This window comes from Capsicum annuum, chromosome 7 (genome assembly GCF_002878395.1).
Source record: "Capsicum annuum cultivar UCD-10X-F1 chromosome 7, UCD10Xv1.1, whole genome shotgun sequence".
NCBI classification, from domain to species: domain Eukaryota; kingdom Viridiplantae; phylum Streptophyta; class Magnoliopsida; order Solanales; family Solanaceae; genus Capsicum; species Capsicum annuum.
In genome coordinates, this window is record NC_061117.1 from 181,723,110 (window position 1) to 181,736,266 (window position 13,157).

Sequence of the window (13,157 nt, forward strand, 5' to 3'; positions counted from 1 at the left end):
TCACTATTGCTAATAAAAATAAAAAAGGAAAGTGCACAGTTGCATGGGTGATTAATTAGGAGAGAAATGTTCACTTACTGCTATAGTAGTAATAATAATAATAATTATAATAATAAATAAGTAGAATGAAGAGTTGCTAAGTGTAACTACTGAGGAGAGTTATATTACCCTTATATATATATATATGTTGGAGCGCTGCATCGCGCGATCCAAATTAGCTAAAGCTTCAATTCGGACGCCAATGAAAAAACAAAAAAGAATCTAGGACCGATACAGCATCAAATAGTAGTAGAAATAGCGGTTTAAAGTGTATAGAGAAACCCTTTAATACTTTGCTCTGTGTGGTCCAATTTTATTGGCTATCATCATCCTTGTAGAGAATTAAAATCACTTCTACCTCTGTCTATTGCTCAAAAGGTCCAAGAGGAACAGAATCTCGTATAACGATCTCTATTCCTCTCTCTTTCAAGCTTGAAATTGTAGGATTTTGTACTTACATTTTCCTAATATGGTTTGAGTTACTCATGGATGTTTGGAAATTGGTTTCTGCATTTCTTATTCTTATCACTTCTCTCTTTCTGTTCGTTATTTTGTTTTCAGTTTTTCTATTGTATATTTTCTGAATTTTGATTAGTTTTATTGTAATATTTTGTACTTGCATGTTTCTAATTTCATTTTATTTACTTATGTATGTTTCAAAATTATTTTTTCCCTTGGTGTTCTTCCCTTTTCTTCTGGTGTCTATTGGCTGCTTCTCGCAATCAGCCTTTGTTTCTTTATATAACTTTGAATTTCGTTATTTTTAACTCTTCTTTTTCACCGTTTCAGACACCCTAATTTTTTTTTTTCATTCATATCGAATTCGTTTCTTTTTAAATCTTTCGTAGAATATTCTGACCATTATTTATGTTAGTTTACTAATATGTGCATTTGGGTTGCTGCTTATTGTGTGTGGTGAGAAGGGCCCTGAAAGGGAAAAGGGGCAATAGAGATATGCAAATTATTTAGTAATAATCTGACATATTGTTCATTGATCGGTTGTTTCTTAAAGCACTTCTAGACTCTGATGTTAAATCTTTAATGTATGGTTTTCTATATCTAAGAAGAAGAGTGTGAGAATGTGAGTTACGCTCGATACCAACGCCTTGAAACTTTTTCAGGGTAAACTATTGTTTGAGTTTTGATTGCATCTCTATGAAAATGGAAACACCAAAAGTTATCTGAGAAAGTTTATAGAAAGTCAGCTACCGGTAAGCCGAACAATTTCCTTTGCTCACAATTTGCTCTTCTCTCTTTCAGGAAGAAAAATCTAACATGCAGCTTTAACTAGAGTTATAGTGTAAGTTCTTTATCCAGTCTCCTACTTTTTATTCTTGAACAAACTCACCTATCATTAGAAGCTTCATAGACGTAATGGAAAAGAAGGAACGTTGGTAAGGTATTGACAAAAAACGCATTAAAACTAATGAAAAGGAAGGAAAGTTGGTATGATTTGAAAAAAAATTAAGCACATTTCATTGATTATTTAATTTTTCATTTCAGTTTTATATCCATCATGACAAGGTGAATAATAAGTACTATCTCGAGCCTGCTCCATTAGGACAGATGGTCTGGTAAGACACAACAACAATTAGTGGTATCAAAAATTTATTTTTCTTACATGTACTTGGGCTTATTCGGGGTATTGAATCATTATCCTGTTTCTGTTAACACGTGTACTATCATTATTTTGAAGCACATTATGTGTACCATTTTATATGCAAAACAACACTATTTGGGTCTTTATATGCCCTGTTTCAGCTTCATCATTCAGTTAACAACAAAAAGGAATGGATCAGGTAATACAGAAAAAGAAAAAGAAAAATAGGTATCATATTGTATTTCGAATAACTCATCCGTTGATCAGGTATGCTCTTCCTCTTACATTTTGGGTAAGAGCGAACAATAGAGAGATTCAGACTACAGATGTATATTTTAAGGAGGGTCGCAGTGGTAGCTATCCGAGCTACTTTAAACCTCCAACATGGCGGCACGAAAGATTTCTATATATGCTTTCTTTCTTCATGATTTGTTTGCAGAGACTTAGAATACATCACTCTTTACTGCAGTGTAGTGGTTGATTTTTGAAATTTTATATGCTTAACGCAGTACTGTTGTTTACAAAGGTAATTTGAAGCCTAATCAGTTGAAGGAATACTACTTGGCAAACTTGGGAAATGAAATGTTTACGAGCTACATGACCCTGATAAATATTTAATCCATCCGTACTTCAATAACGAACAACATTGAATAACCAGTAAACTGAAGAGATGCAAGGTTGAGCAATGACTTCTGAGGCATTGAAGTATGAATGATCTCTTAAGTTCTTCCACTTCCTTGATCATAATTTGAATTTGGATGCCCATTTGGACTCTTTGGTGAGTTTGTAAGGAAACTCATTATGAAGTAAATAATGTTAACACAAACTTGGTGGTCTACTCTCTGCCATCTGTTCTTAACAATAAAACATCCACTTAGATCAGGAGGAGGAAGTTGTGCGTGATCAAGGGTAGAGTAGGGCTCCAGGTGATGTGTCCTATCACTGCCACAATCTTTAAAGTGTTCAGACGACATATTTCTGAATTTTTATTTTTGTTTTTCTAAAAGAAATCAGTTTTACCAAATATAATTTTTTTGGGTGTCTTTGGTATAGGTGCATTCTAGGTTCTCTATAAATACGTTTCCCAGTTGGGATCGTGCACAACCTATGCGTGTATTGGGTCATAATGGTGAAATTAACACACTTCAAGGCAATGTGAACTGGTAAGTTCCTGAAGAATTACATTTTATAGTATAGTATTTGCAGAGCTTATTGTAACTCATTTAAGATTAATCTCCTGAAATGTTGCGGTAGTTTAGATAAATAAGGAGTTGATAATTTAGTTTCCATTTGAAAAATGAGAAGTAATTTTATTGACGTAGTGTATAATACAACCTCTAGATATGCTTGTCTATGGACAATCACACCTGAGTGTTAGCAACTTAGATTTGACATACAATCTGTCCTTGTATTACTAGACAAGTTGGCGTTTCTTTGAAGAGCTACTCTTGGACCTTATACTTGTGCTGAATGGAATTTTGAGTATACACCAAAATTACTGTTTTATTTGCAAAAAAATGATAATGGACTTTCTTTCTCCCTTTACTTGTTTCAATTTCAGGGGTTTTCCCGTTTGGCTCAAATTTGTTCCAGGTATCACTTTCAGAGCAGATAATGGACCTTTCAAGGTTAAACAATTTCTCACATTTTCTTTGAAGACTATGTCTTAGTTATAAATTCCTATCGTTTCTGATTTCTGGCAGTGTAAATCCTCTATTAGCGATTGCCCCATTACACATCTGAACCTACTATTAAATCCTTTCCACTTTTGTTGCTTCTGTGGAGGTTTGTTCACTGAACCTCTACTTATCTGTTTGATATTGATATTAAACACACAGTCTTCACAGTTAATGTTGTGAAAAAAAAAAAATTGGCTGCTAAAAATAAGTGCTGAATTGTTTTAGTAAACTAGTCTTTTGCTTCCAACATAGGATTATAACTTCTTTTTTTCCTCTCCAACTTTGAAGGTTGTGCTGCATTTTGTTCTTTTACAGAAAACCAGGTAGATTTTCATGCTTCAAACTTGACATTCTTCTTCTTTTGTACATTGACTTATTGGACCACACATTTCTGGATCGATGCTACTTTTCTAATCCATTGCCAAGATTTTTTTTTATTTTGCTTCTAAACAATGGTAAATTGAATCAAAAGATAAATGTTGTTTGATGGTAGATCTGATTTATGTGGGATCTTCATTTCCTTTGTCTAATTCCAGCTTACTGAACTGTGGACAGTTGAGTTTTAATTATTTTTGGTGATGCTGGGGTGATTTTATTATATGTTCCCTTAAAATCTTAATCAGGCGATGTATTTGAGTTGATAGCTACTTTACTGCTATTTTGTTTCAGTTTCCTTTGACTAAAAATAATTTCTTTGTAGAAGTCAGTGCACATCGGATGACTTCCTCTTGCATATGTGTTATTGTTACTGCCAAAACGGTTGACGGATGAGAGTAATTATGTCGTTGTGGAGTCAGACTTCTCACTGCGTTCAAAATATGAAGGAAACACACTAAGAAGTCAAATGAGGTTCAACATCTGCTATACATACATAAACAAGAATTTTAAATATATATAAATATGTAGTTTTTTGTTGAAGGGGTTTCAGACTAACCCCCTTGACCCTACCTAACTCCACCCCTGATCCTGTCATTCTTTCATTGAGCTATTTGCCCAGTTTCCTTTCACCAGGCGTAGGGTTTTAAGAGATCAACGATGGACGATGGAATAAATGCCGTCGTCTTGATGGACTATGTTGAATTTCAGATTTTTCCAAGCCACAACAGGTCAGACTTTTCTTTTCAGTTCAATTGGTTGTATTCCAGTTGCAGTCAATTTCGTAATTTTCATTTTTTGGTGGCTTTATGAGGACCTCATTAACTTTTTGTTTCTCCTTTCTTGAAACGGTCTTTTAAGAGGTTCTATGAATATTTGACACATTATTATCTGGATAGCAAAATAACTATGCAAACAAGTTTAGAACCGTTGATGTACTTTGTTACCTAGTGTAGCAAGATAATATACCAGTTGGGATTGTCTTTAGTTACTAAAAGCCCTACATTTTGGGGTACTTGACATGTATTATACTGTAGATCACGGTTCTCCTCATAATGTTTGTGCCTACTTTTACTATATTTTGGGTGCAGGTCACATGTCTGCTACGGCAACAAGATGGAAACAGCTGCCTCTGGCCTTCTGGAGCAGTTGATAATTCATTCCCCCAAAATCATATCTTTGCACTCAAAGGGATCAGATGTCGATTTCAGATTTAGACCTGTAAGGAATCTTAGTGATGCTAAATGGTTTACAAAATCCACATTGATCAGGTACACTCGATCATGATTTACTTTTGTTGATCAGTCTGTCGGTCATCATTTACTTCAAACTACATGAATTGAAAAATCAATTTGGCATTGTGTTGTCCTTCTGCTTAAGTTTTAACAATTTCTGATGTCCTTTTTCTAAGGAATTATCTGTGATGATTGTTTTTCTGTACAGAGGATGCTATTCAAGCTGCCACAAGTTTTGCACAAAGAAATAAGTTATCGGTTCGCCTTGAAGAGCAGATGCAGGCTCACTTGTGTGTTTGAGGTTCAGAATAAATTCGGAAGGTCTACAGCAGCAAGAAACGCTTGAAACACTATCAAAATCTATTCGATCTGGCATTCCACATTATCTGTTCTTCTTTTTTCTGGTACATTTGATTGTACACACATGGTTGTGTCATGATTTCTTACCTAAAATTTACTTCAAAATCAGCACGCTTTGAATTTTCTGATAGCGTAGTAACTGTACTTTCTTTTTTCATTAAATTTTGCTCTTTCTATATGAAGTTGATGGCTGTTCCATCTTGCAGATGGTCCAAGTGTCAGCTATACTCATTTTTACTTTAGGATCATTGATCTTATTGGCTTCATCTGGTCACTTGGGTGTGGGAAGTCGATGACATTTTTGGCTAGCAACTCTTCAAGAGCTGCAGAGATGTAATTATATACCATAAATGACAATGTTTCCGGTGACTTTTTATAAATAAGAATCAACCTTATCCTTTTTCATATGAAAAAATATGACCTTGCCAAAATAATAAAAGCTTATATCGATTTAAAGTATAAAATGCAGTAGCTGTGACACACTTTAGTCTCTTGCTTTGTGGCCAGCATAGGATTAGATAAAATTGTTTTTAGTTATCTTTCTACTACTGATTTTGTTTTTGGCCTAGACAAGTACCTCACATGAATTGGAAAATCATTTTTAGAATATCGGTGACACTGTCTTGTCTTGCTGCTTGAGTTTTAACAATGTCTAATGTCCTTTTTCTAAAGGAATTATCTCTGATGATTGTTTTACTGCACAGAGGGATACTATTCAATCTTCCACAAGTTTTGCACAAAGGAATAAGTTGTTGGTTTGCCTTGAAGAATAGATGCAAACTCACTTGTGTTTGAGGTTCAGAACAGATTTGAAAGGTTTGCAACAGCAAGAAACTCTTGAAACACGACAAAAATCTATTCGATCTGGAATTCCACATTATCTGTTCTTTTTTCTGATATGTCTGATTGTACGCCATGATTGTTGTGTTTTTACCTAAAATTTACTTCAAAATCAGCACGCTTTGAATTTTTCGATAGGTTGTAACTGTACTTTCTTTTTCCATTGAATTTTGCTCTTTCTATATGAAGTTGATGACTGTTCTTTCTTGGAGATGGTCCAAGCGTCAGCTATACTCATTTTTACTTTAGGATCATTGATCTTGTTGGCTTCATTTGGTCACTTGGATGTGGGAAGTCGATGACATTTTTGGCTAGCAACTTTTCAAGAATTGTAGAGATGTAATTATATACCATAAATGACAATGTGTCCGGTGACTTTTTATAAATAAGAATCAACCTTATCCTTTTTGATATGAAAAAATATGACCTTGTCAAAATAATAAAACTTAAATCGATTTAAAGTATAAAATGCAGTAGCCGTGACACACTTTAGTCTCTTGCTTTGCGGCTAACATAGGATTAGATAAAATTGTTATTAGTTATCTTTCTACGACAGATTTTGTTTTTGGCCTAGACAAGTACCTCTCATGAATTGGAAAATCATTTCTAGAATATCAGTGACACAGTGTTGTCTTGCTGGTTGCGTTTTAGCAATGTCTAATGTCCTTTTTCTAAAGGAATTATCTCTGATGATTGTTTTGCTGCACAGAGGGATACTATTCAAGCTGCCATAAGTTTTGCACAAAGGTATAGGTTGTCGGTTCTCCTTGAAGAACAGATGCTAGCTCACTTGTGTTTGAGGGTCAAAACAGATTCCGAAGGTCTGCAGCAGCAAGAAATTCGCGGAGTGGCTGTTCTATCTGCCTAAGAAGACAACAAGTCTCCAGCAATTGCCAGTGTCTTTCATCAATGTTTTTTGTATGTCATTTATCGTTGTCATTTACTACCTAGCATAGAATTGAGATCAAGATTTTTGATTGACTGGTGCACCAATAATACATAAGTTTTTGGATTATTTGCTTTTCAGGTGCCAAGACGCTGAAGGGTTAACTGCCTTGACAGATGATGAATGGTTTGATGAAAGTTGCAAAGTCTGTAAATGTGACACGTTATTTTGAGTTTATTTTAAAGAAATGGTGTGAGGAATTTTTTTTTCCTTGAGTTGCAGCTGGACCAGGTCACTCAGTTGGACACGTCTACTGATGGAAATGACTTTAGTTTGGAGGAATCATCTGGAAATGGAATTCTCTATGAAGAAATTAAGAAGTTGGAAGAATTTAGAACATGAGGGGTTAAGCTGTCTACAGTTATTTTGAGGAGATTCCATGTTTGCTGCAGAGACTATTTAAAGAACAAGAAGCAATGACAGGAAAAAGGTGAAGAAGGGTGGATGGTATCCCAGTTTTTGGTTAAGAGCACTAGATTATCTGCAGGGAAAGATGTCAGTACCTGAAGAAGGTTCGAATAGAATGGATCTTGTTGGGGTCAGGAGGAGTTTGACCCCCTGGGCAGGACAAGTTAATTTTTTATGGTATTTTGATGACCAATGCTTAGTTTTCCAACGACCGAATTGAGAATCTTAGCAATGATTTGATGGTTTTATTCGAGGTGTTCAGGAAAGGATGAGTCTATTGTAGCAGCTTCACCTGTTGATGAGCTGATTGAAGAGAATCCTTTTCATTCTTTCTCCATCACCAAATGACTATGCAAAGCATCCAAGAATAACCAAATTGTAAATTAATATGTTGGGTCCGTGCTCAACATGGGCCTTGTCCATCTAGTATAATATAGGGCAAAATTCAGAAATAAGATCTCTTTAATTATGAGATTCATAATTACATAATATATCAAGTTGTATTTTATATTTCTGCAAATTGTTGTTACAAAAATATAAATGCATATGATTTTTACTGTCCTTATGATCGATATGTATATTTTATTTTTGCAAACTGTTGCTACAAAAATATAAATACATATACATATGCTACAAAATGTAATTTGATAAAAGTGTAATTTTTTGTAATTTAATACTTAAATATGCTACTTTATGTATTTTTTACTATAATATATGTGCAACGTGCAAGGAGACCAGAGCGGGTGATCTTCATTTTTTTTTTTCTTCTTTTTTGACATATTGTTAAAGAAAAATTTCACTCTTTATATATTATTTAATTATCTTCTTTAAGTGTTTTTACAAGAGAAAAAAGTGTATAAATTCTTAAAACGTTTAACCGAACTTGCAATCAAGGAAATGCATTGTCACATTAATCTTTCTTCCATTTAATTTTTTGTCCTTTTTTTATTAGAACATAAATTTTTTATATTCCAAATCGTTCGTAGTTGCGGATTGCGTTATCTTCACATAGGGGCATCTGATTGCATTATCCATCATGATGTCAAGACTACCAACATCTTGTTGGATGAAAACCTCACTGCAAAAGTGATTGATTGTTTATAAAATATGATGTTTCGTACCTCTTCCTATTTGATGAAGTTGTGTCTAATTTTTAAATGAAAATATCTTATTTTTCTTTGTATGTAACAGAAAGTTATCTACAATATTCTTTTCTAATTGAAAAAAGAGCACTACGACAGCTTTGATTCTTTGTATCAGTCATAAAGGTTAATTATGTTTTGCACGTTAAAGTTAAAAATTAAGACTATTTTAGTTTTTAAGAAAATATAGAAACATAATAGTTTATTACAAAATTAGCATTAAGCATGTTTTAATTTTTATTTTCCCACACAAGCACAATGTTTAAGAATATTTATGTCATTTTTTTAATCTATATCTATAATATTCTATATTTGTAATCTATATCTATAATCTATAATCTCTATCTCTATCTATATTTATAATCTATATCTATAATAATCTATTAAAAGTGTGAAGGTCCTTAGAAATATTGTTTGAACTTTTTGTCCTTCATTAAAAATATTTGCTTTAGACAAAATCATCTTTTCACGATTTTTTCCCAATATTTAAGAGTTGAAAATTAATCAAATATATTTATGGTAAAATCTTTCTTTACTAGAAGTCATCAAAAATTTACTTATTTTTCCTACTTTAAGAGTTGAAATTAATTAAATATATTTATGGTAAAACCTTTCCATATTAGAAGTCATCAAAATTAATGACAACTAATACTTTTTCCATTAGTTTAAGAATTCTAAATCAACTACATTTGATTTTAATAATATTTGAAAAATCTAGAAATAAATATAAAATCGTTGGAATAGGAAAAATTAAGAAGTATCTGATTTTTAAAAATTGTAAGTACGTAATAAAAATGTAAGCAATGATTTTGTAAAAATTGACTTTAAAAATAAGGAAAGATTTTATATATCTATATCTATAATCTATAATCTATATCTATAATATATTAAAAGTGTGAAGACCCAAGTGATTTAAACTTTTTACCCTTCATTAAAATACTCTGCAATAGACAAAATCATCTTTTTCACTTTTTTCTTCAATTATTATTTAATTAAATTAAGCACTCCTAAAATACATAGTAATAACAAATAAATGGTAAGACATATTGGAGAAATAACATATATATATATATATATATATATATATATATATATATATATATATATACTAGTTTAGTATATGCACTTTGCGCGTGTATTTATGTCGAGTAAATAAATTTTTTCAGAAAAAACGTCAATCAACATTTTAATTAGGGTTTTAACCATAATTAAGAATCCAAATATTTTTCATAGCAAATTCCAATTTTTCAAAATAACTAATCTATTATTTGATCTAAGATTATCCTTAATAATAAAAAGTACAATAATTCTCTACGTAACCAACAAATATATCACACCGATACACAAAAGTTACATATAAAAGTATACATGTGTTGAATATATGTGTAACGCTAATCAATAAAATATGCAAAATAAATATATTTTGTAAAATAAAAGTAAATATTAGAATATTTAATATCGTTAATTTGAATATAATAAAGAAGAACAACACACCAAATTTAATTTTAAAATGGAGTTTGAAAAATATAGAATGTACTTAGATTTTACCTTCTATATTTGTGAGGTAGAAATATTATTTTTCATAGACCCTCGACTCAAAAAGAAAAAAGTGTGAGACATATAATAACAAAAAAAAAAATAACAAAATAAAAAATACTAAGATTAATTAACTAAATAATTCTAGATAATCATATTTTTGTTGTACAGTGTACATAAGTTTGATTGTACCATAAAGTCATTCCTTAGATTTCAACTTTAAAAGTGAAAAAGAAATCGCCTGCCCATAGAAACTACCTTCTAATTTTGTCTTTCTATATTTCCATTTATGAGTTTAATTATTTTATGTCTAATGTGTCTCCAAAAAAATTTCCGCATCAATGACTTCATATTGACATTAATAACCCTTTTTTTTTTTGTTTCCCATCTGGTGTCCGGAACCTACATTGGAGTCCGACTAATCCGGATTCGCACCAGGTAGGGCCCCATTCGGGGGGTAGCGCTCCCAACAGAGTTTTTTCCATGCCCAGGATCGAACTTTCGACCTCTGATTAAGGGTGGAACAACCTCATCCGCTGCACCACAACCCATATTGATGACATTAATAACCCTTTACTATAATGTATTTTACAAATTCTTAATTTTTCATGGTTTAAGAGTTCTTCTTTTATCACAATTCTTTCTACATATTTTAGGAGAAAATATTATAAAATAATTAAATAAAATAGTAAATAAAAATTTTAACTATTGTTTTAAGGACCTTCAAACTTTATTAGTTTATAATTAAGATTAATAATCTATTAATATAATGCAAAAGAAAAAAAAATATTTTTATTACGACTCGTAACAAATTATAATAAAATAAATTGAAATTAAAAAATTAAATAAAAATTTGAGAAAAATAATAAATACCAATTTTATCTATTGTGGAGTCTTTTAATGATTCACAAAAAGTTCTTTCTAAGGACCTTCACACTTTATTTATTTATGTTTAATATTAATAATATATTAATATAATGCCAAAAAATAAAATACTTTTATCATGACTCCTAACCAATTATAGTAACAAAAATTAAAATTTTAAATTTTAATATATTTTCTGAACACAACAAAGCTTCGAATATTACTTGAAATTTTCGGTCTCGTTGCATTCTTCTAGATCAGGACACAATCTAATGAACATAAATTATGAAAATTAAACAATATAAATCAATTTTAAAAAAATATTAAGTATAAAATCTCAAAATACCACAAAATTTACACATAAACTCACACAATTAGGTTTAAAAAAATCAAAGCAACACTTAAAAGCAATAAATTTAAACTGAAGGTAAATGTGTGCATCTTATAAATCAAAATATTGAAATATTTTATTTTATATTTTAAATACAATAAAGCTTCGAAGCTTACTTGAAATTATTAGTCTCGTAGCATTGTTTTGAATCAGGTCACAACCTAACAAACATAAATTATGACAATAATAATATATGAACCAATTTAAACAAAAGCTAAGGATAAAATCTCAAAATACCATTAAACACATATAAAAATCACACAATTAGGTTAAAGAAGAAAATCAAAACAACTTCAAAGTGTCAAGAACGTAACCGTCAAATTATATAGAAAAAAAATAATGAAGATTTCTACAACTATTTGGATACTTGTTTGAATAATTAAAATACCTTAAATAGGTCTTTTAATTTAATTTGCCTTTAGGATGAAGATTTCTACAATTATTCAAATAATTGTTTGAATAATCAAATTTCACCTTAAATAGGACTTCTAATTTATTTTGTCTTTAATTTGGTTTGTCCAGTCCGTACATATTTGTTTGTTTAATTAGTCCATTTATGTTTTTGATTGTGACCAAAATTAAAAGGATTCCAAAATATTAGATTTTCTTACTTAGTTTAAATAAAGAACTACTAATTTATTACATTTAATTTTTAAGTGATTTTAAATTATTAAATATAAAAATTAGTAAATGACAGTTTTGTCTATTGTGAAAATTTTTAGTGAAGGGCAAAAAGTTCAAATCACTTTTTGAAGGGTTTTCACATTTTTAAATATTAAAAGTGTGAAAACCCTTAGAAAAGTGATTTGAAATTTTTGCCCTTCATTAAAAGACTCTTATTTAGACAAAACTTTTTCTTTTTTACTATTTTTAATTTATTATTTAATTATTTTTATTATATTAACTAGACTTCCTAAAATATATGAAACTCCTAAAATATATAGTAGGAGAATTAATTAATATTTTTCTTTCTACTAGACTTCCTAAAATATTTCGGTCCAAGAAATCATATTATAAAAGTATGAGCTGTATTGTTTGTCATACAAGTATTTCGGTCACAAATATTTAATTTGCCTAAGATGATCGTCCAAACCATTGAATCTATTTGCAAAAGATCTTTTATGGAAAATAAGAAATCAATAATTAACAATGGAATTATATATAAAAATATATTCCATTCTGTCCAAATTAAAAAAAAAAAATGAGTTCCAAAACTTAACAAATGTTTGAAATATTTTTTTGTCATTATGTCAAAAAAAAAGGCGTCCTAAACTAACTAATTTGAAAAAAGAAACAATCGTGCATGTTGTTTTATTATTTTTTGTATTTGAATTTTTAAAATAACAAGGACGGTCTCAATCAGAAGTTGTATTTGAAACTATAATGTATATCTATATCTATATCTATAATCTATCTATCTATATCTATAATCTATATCTATAATCTATAATCTATAATATATTAAGAGCCCATTTGAATAGGATTAAAAAAATTGTTTTTTAGCTTAAGTGATTAAAAGTTTAAAATAAGTGCTTTTAAATTAAGCAGATAAGTGTTTGGATAGAAGTGCTGAAACTGAAAAAAATATGTGTTTGGTAAACAAGTGTTGTCAATCACTTTTTTATTGTTAAAATGACTTAAATATTCTTAAAGTTGTTAACACATAATAACGTGAATTATTTATGATTTTTAATTCTAATACTTCAAAAATAATTTCTATTTAAATACACTTTCAACGTAAA

General features: G+C 30.2%; 1 long non-coding RNA gene across 14 annotated transcripts; it reads left to right on the plus strand.

Annotated features, from left to right (window-relative positions):
• The first annotated feature begins 239 nt into the window (after positions 1-239).
• On the plus strand, positions 240-8,038 carry LOC107877212. Of its 14 annotated transcripts, none has more exons than XR_007043009.1 (12): positions 246-479; positions 1,300-1,339; positions 1,543-2,802; positions 3,201-3,424; positions 3,607-3,641; positions 4,019-4,167; positions 4,316-4,424; positions 4,785-4,964; positions 5,137-5,332; positions 5,993-6,104; positions 6,838-7,046; positions 7,156-8,038. It is a non-coding gene; the product is annotated as an uncharacterized LOC107877212 (long non-coding RNA). The 14 variants fall into 14 exon arrangements; XR_007043010.1 differs by having other exon boundaries at positions 248-479; positions 3,201-3,267; XR_007043011.1 differs by adding an exon at positions 5,495-5,621 and having other exon boundaries at positions 240-479; positions 3,201-4,167.
• Positions 8,039-13,157: the final 5,119 nt, after the last annotated feature.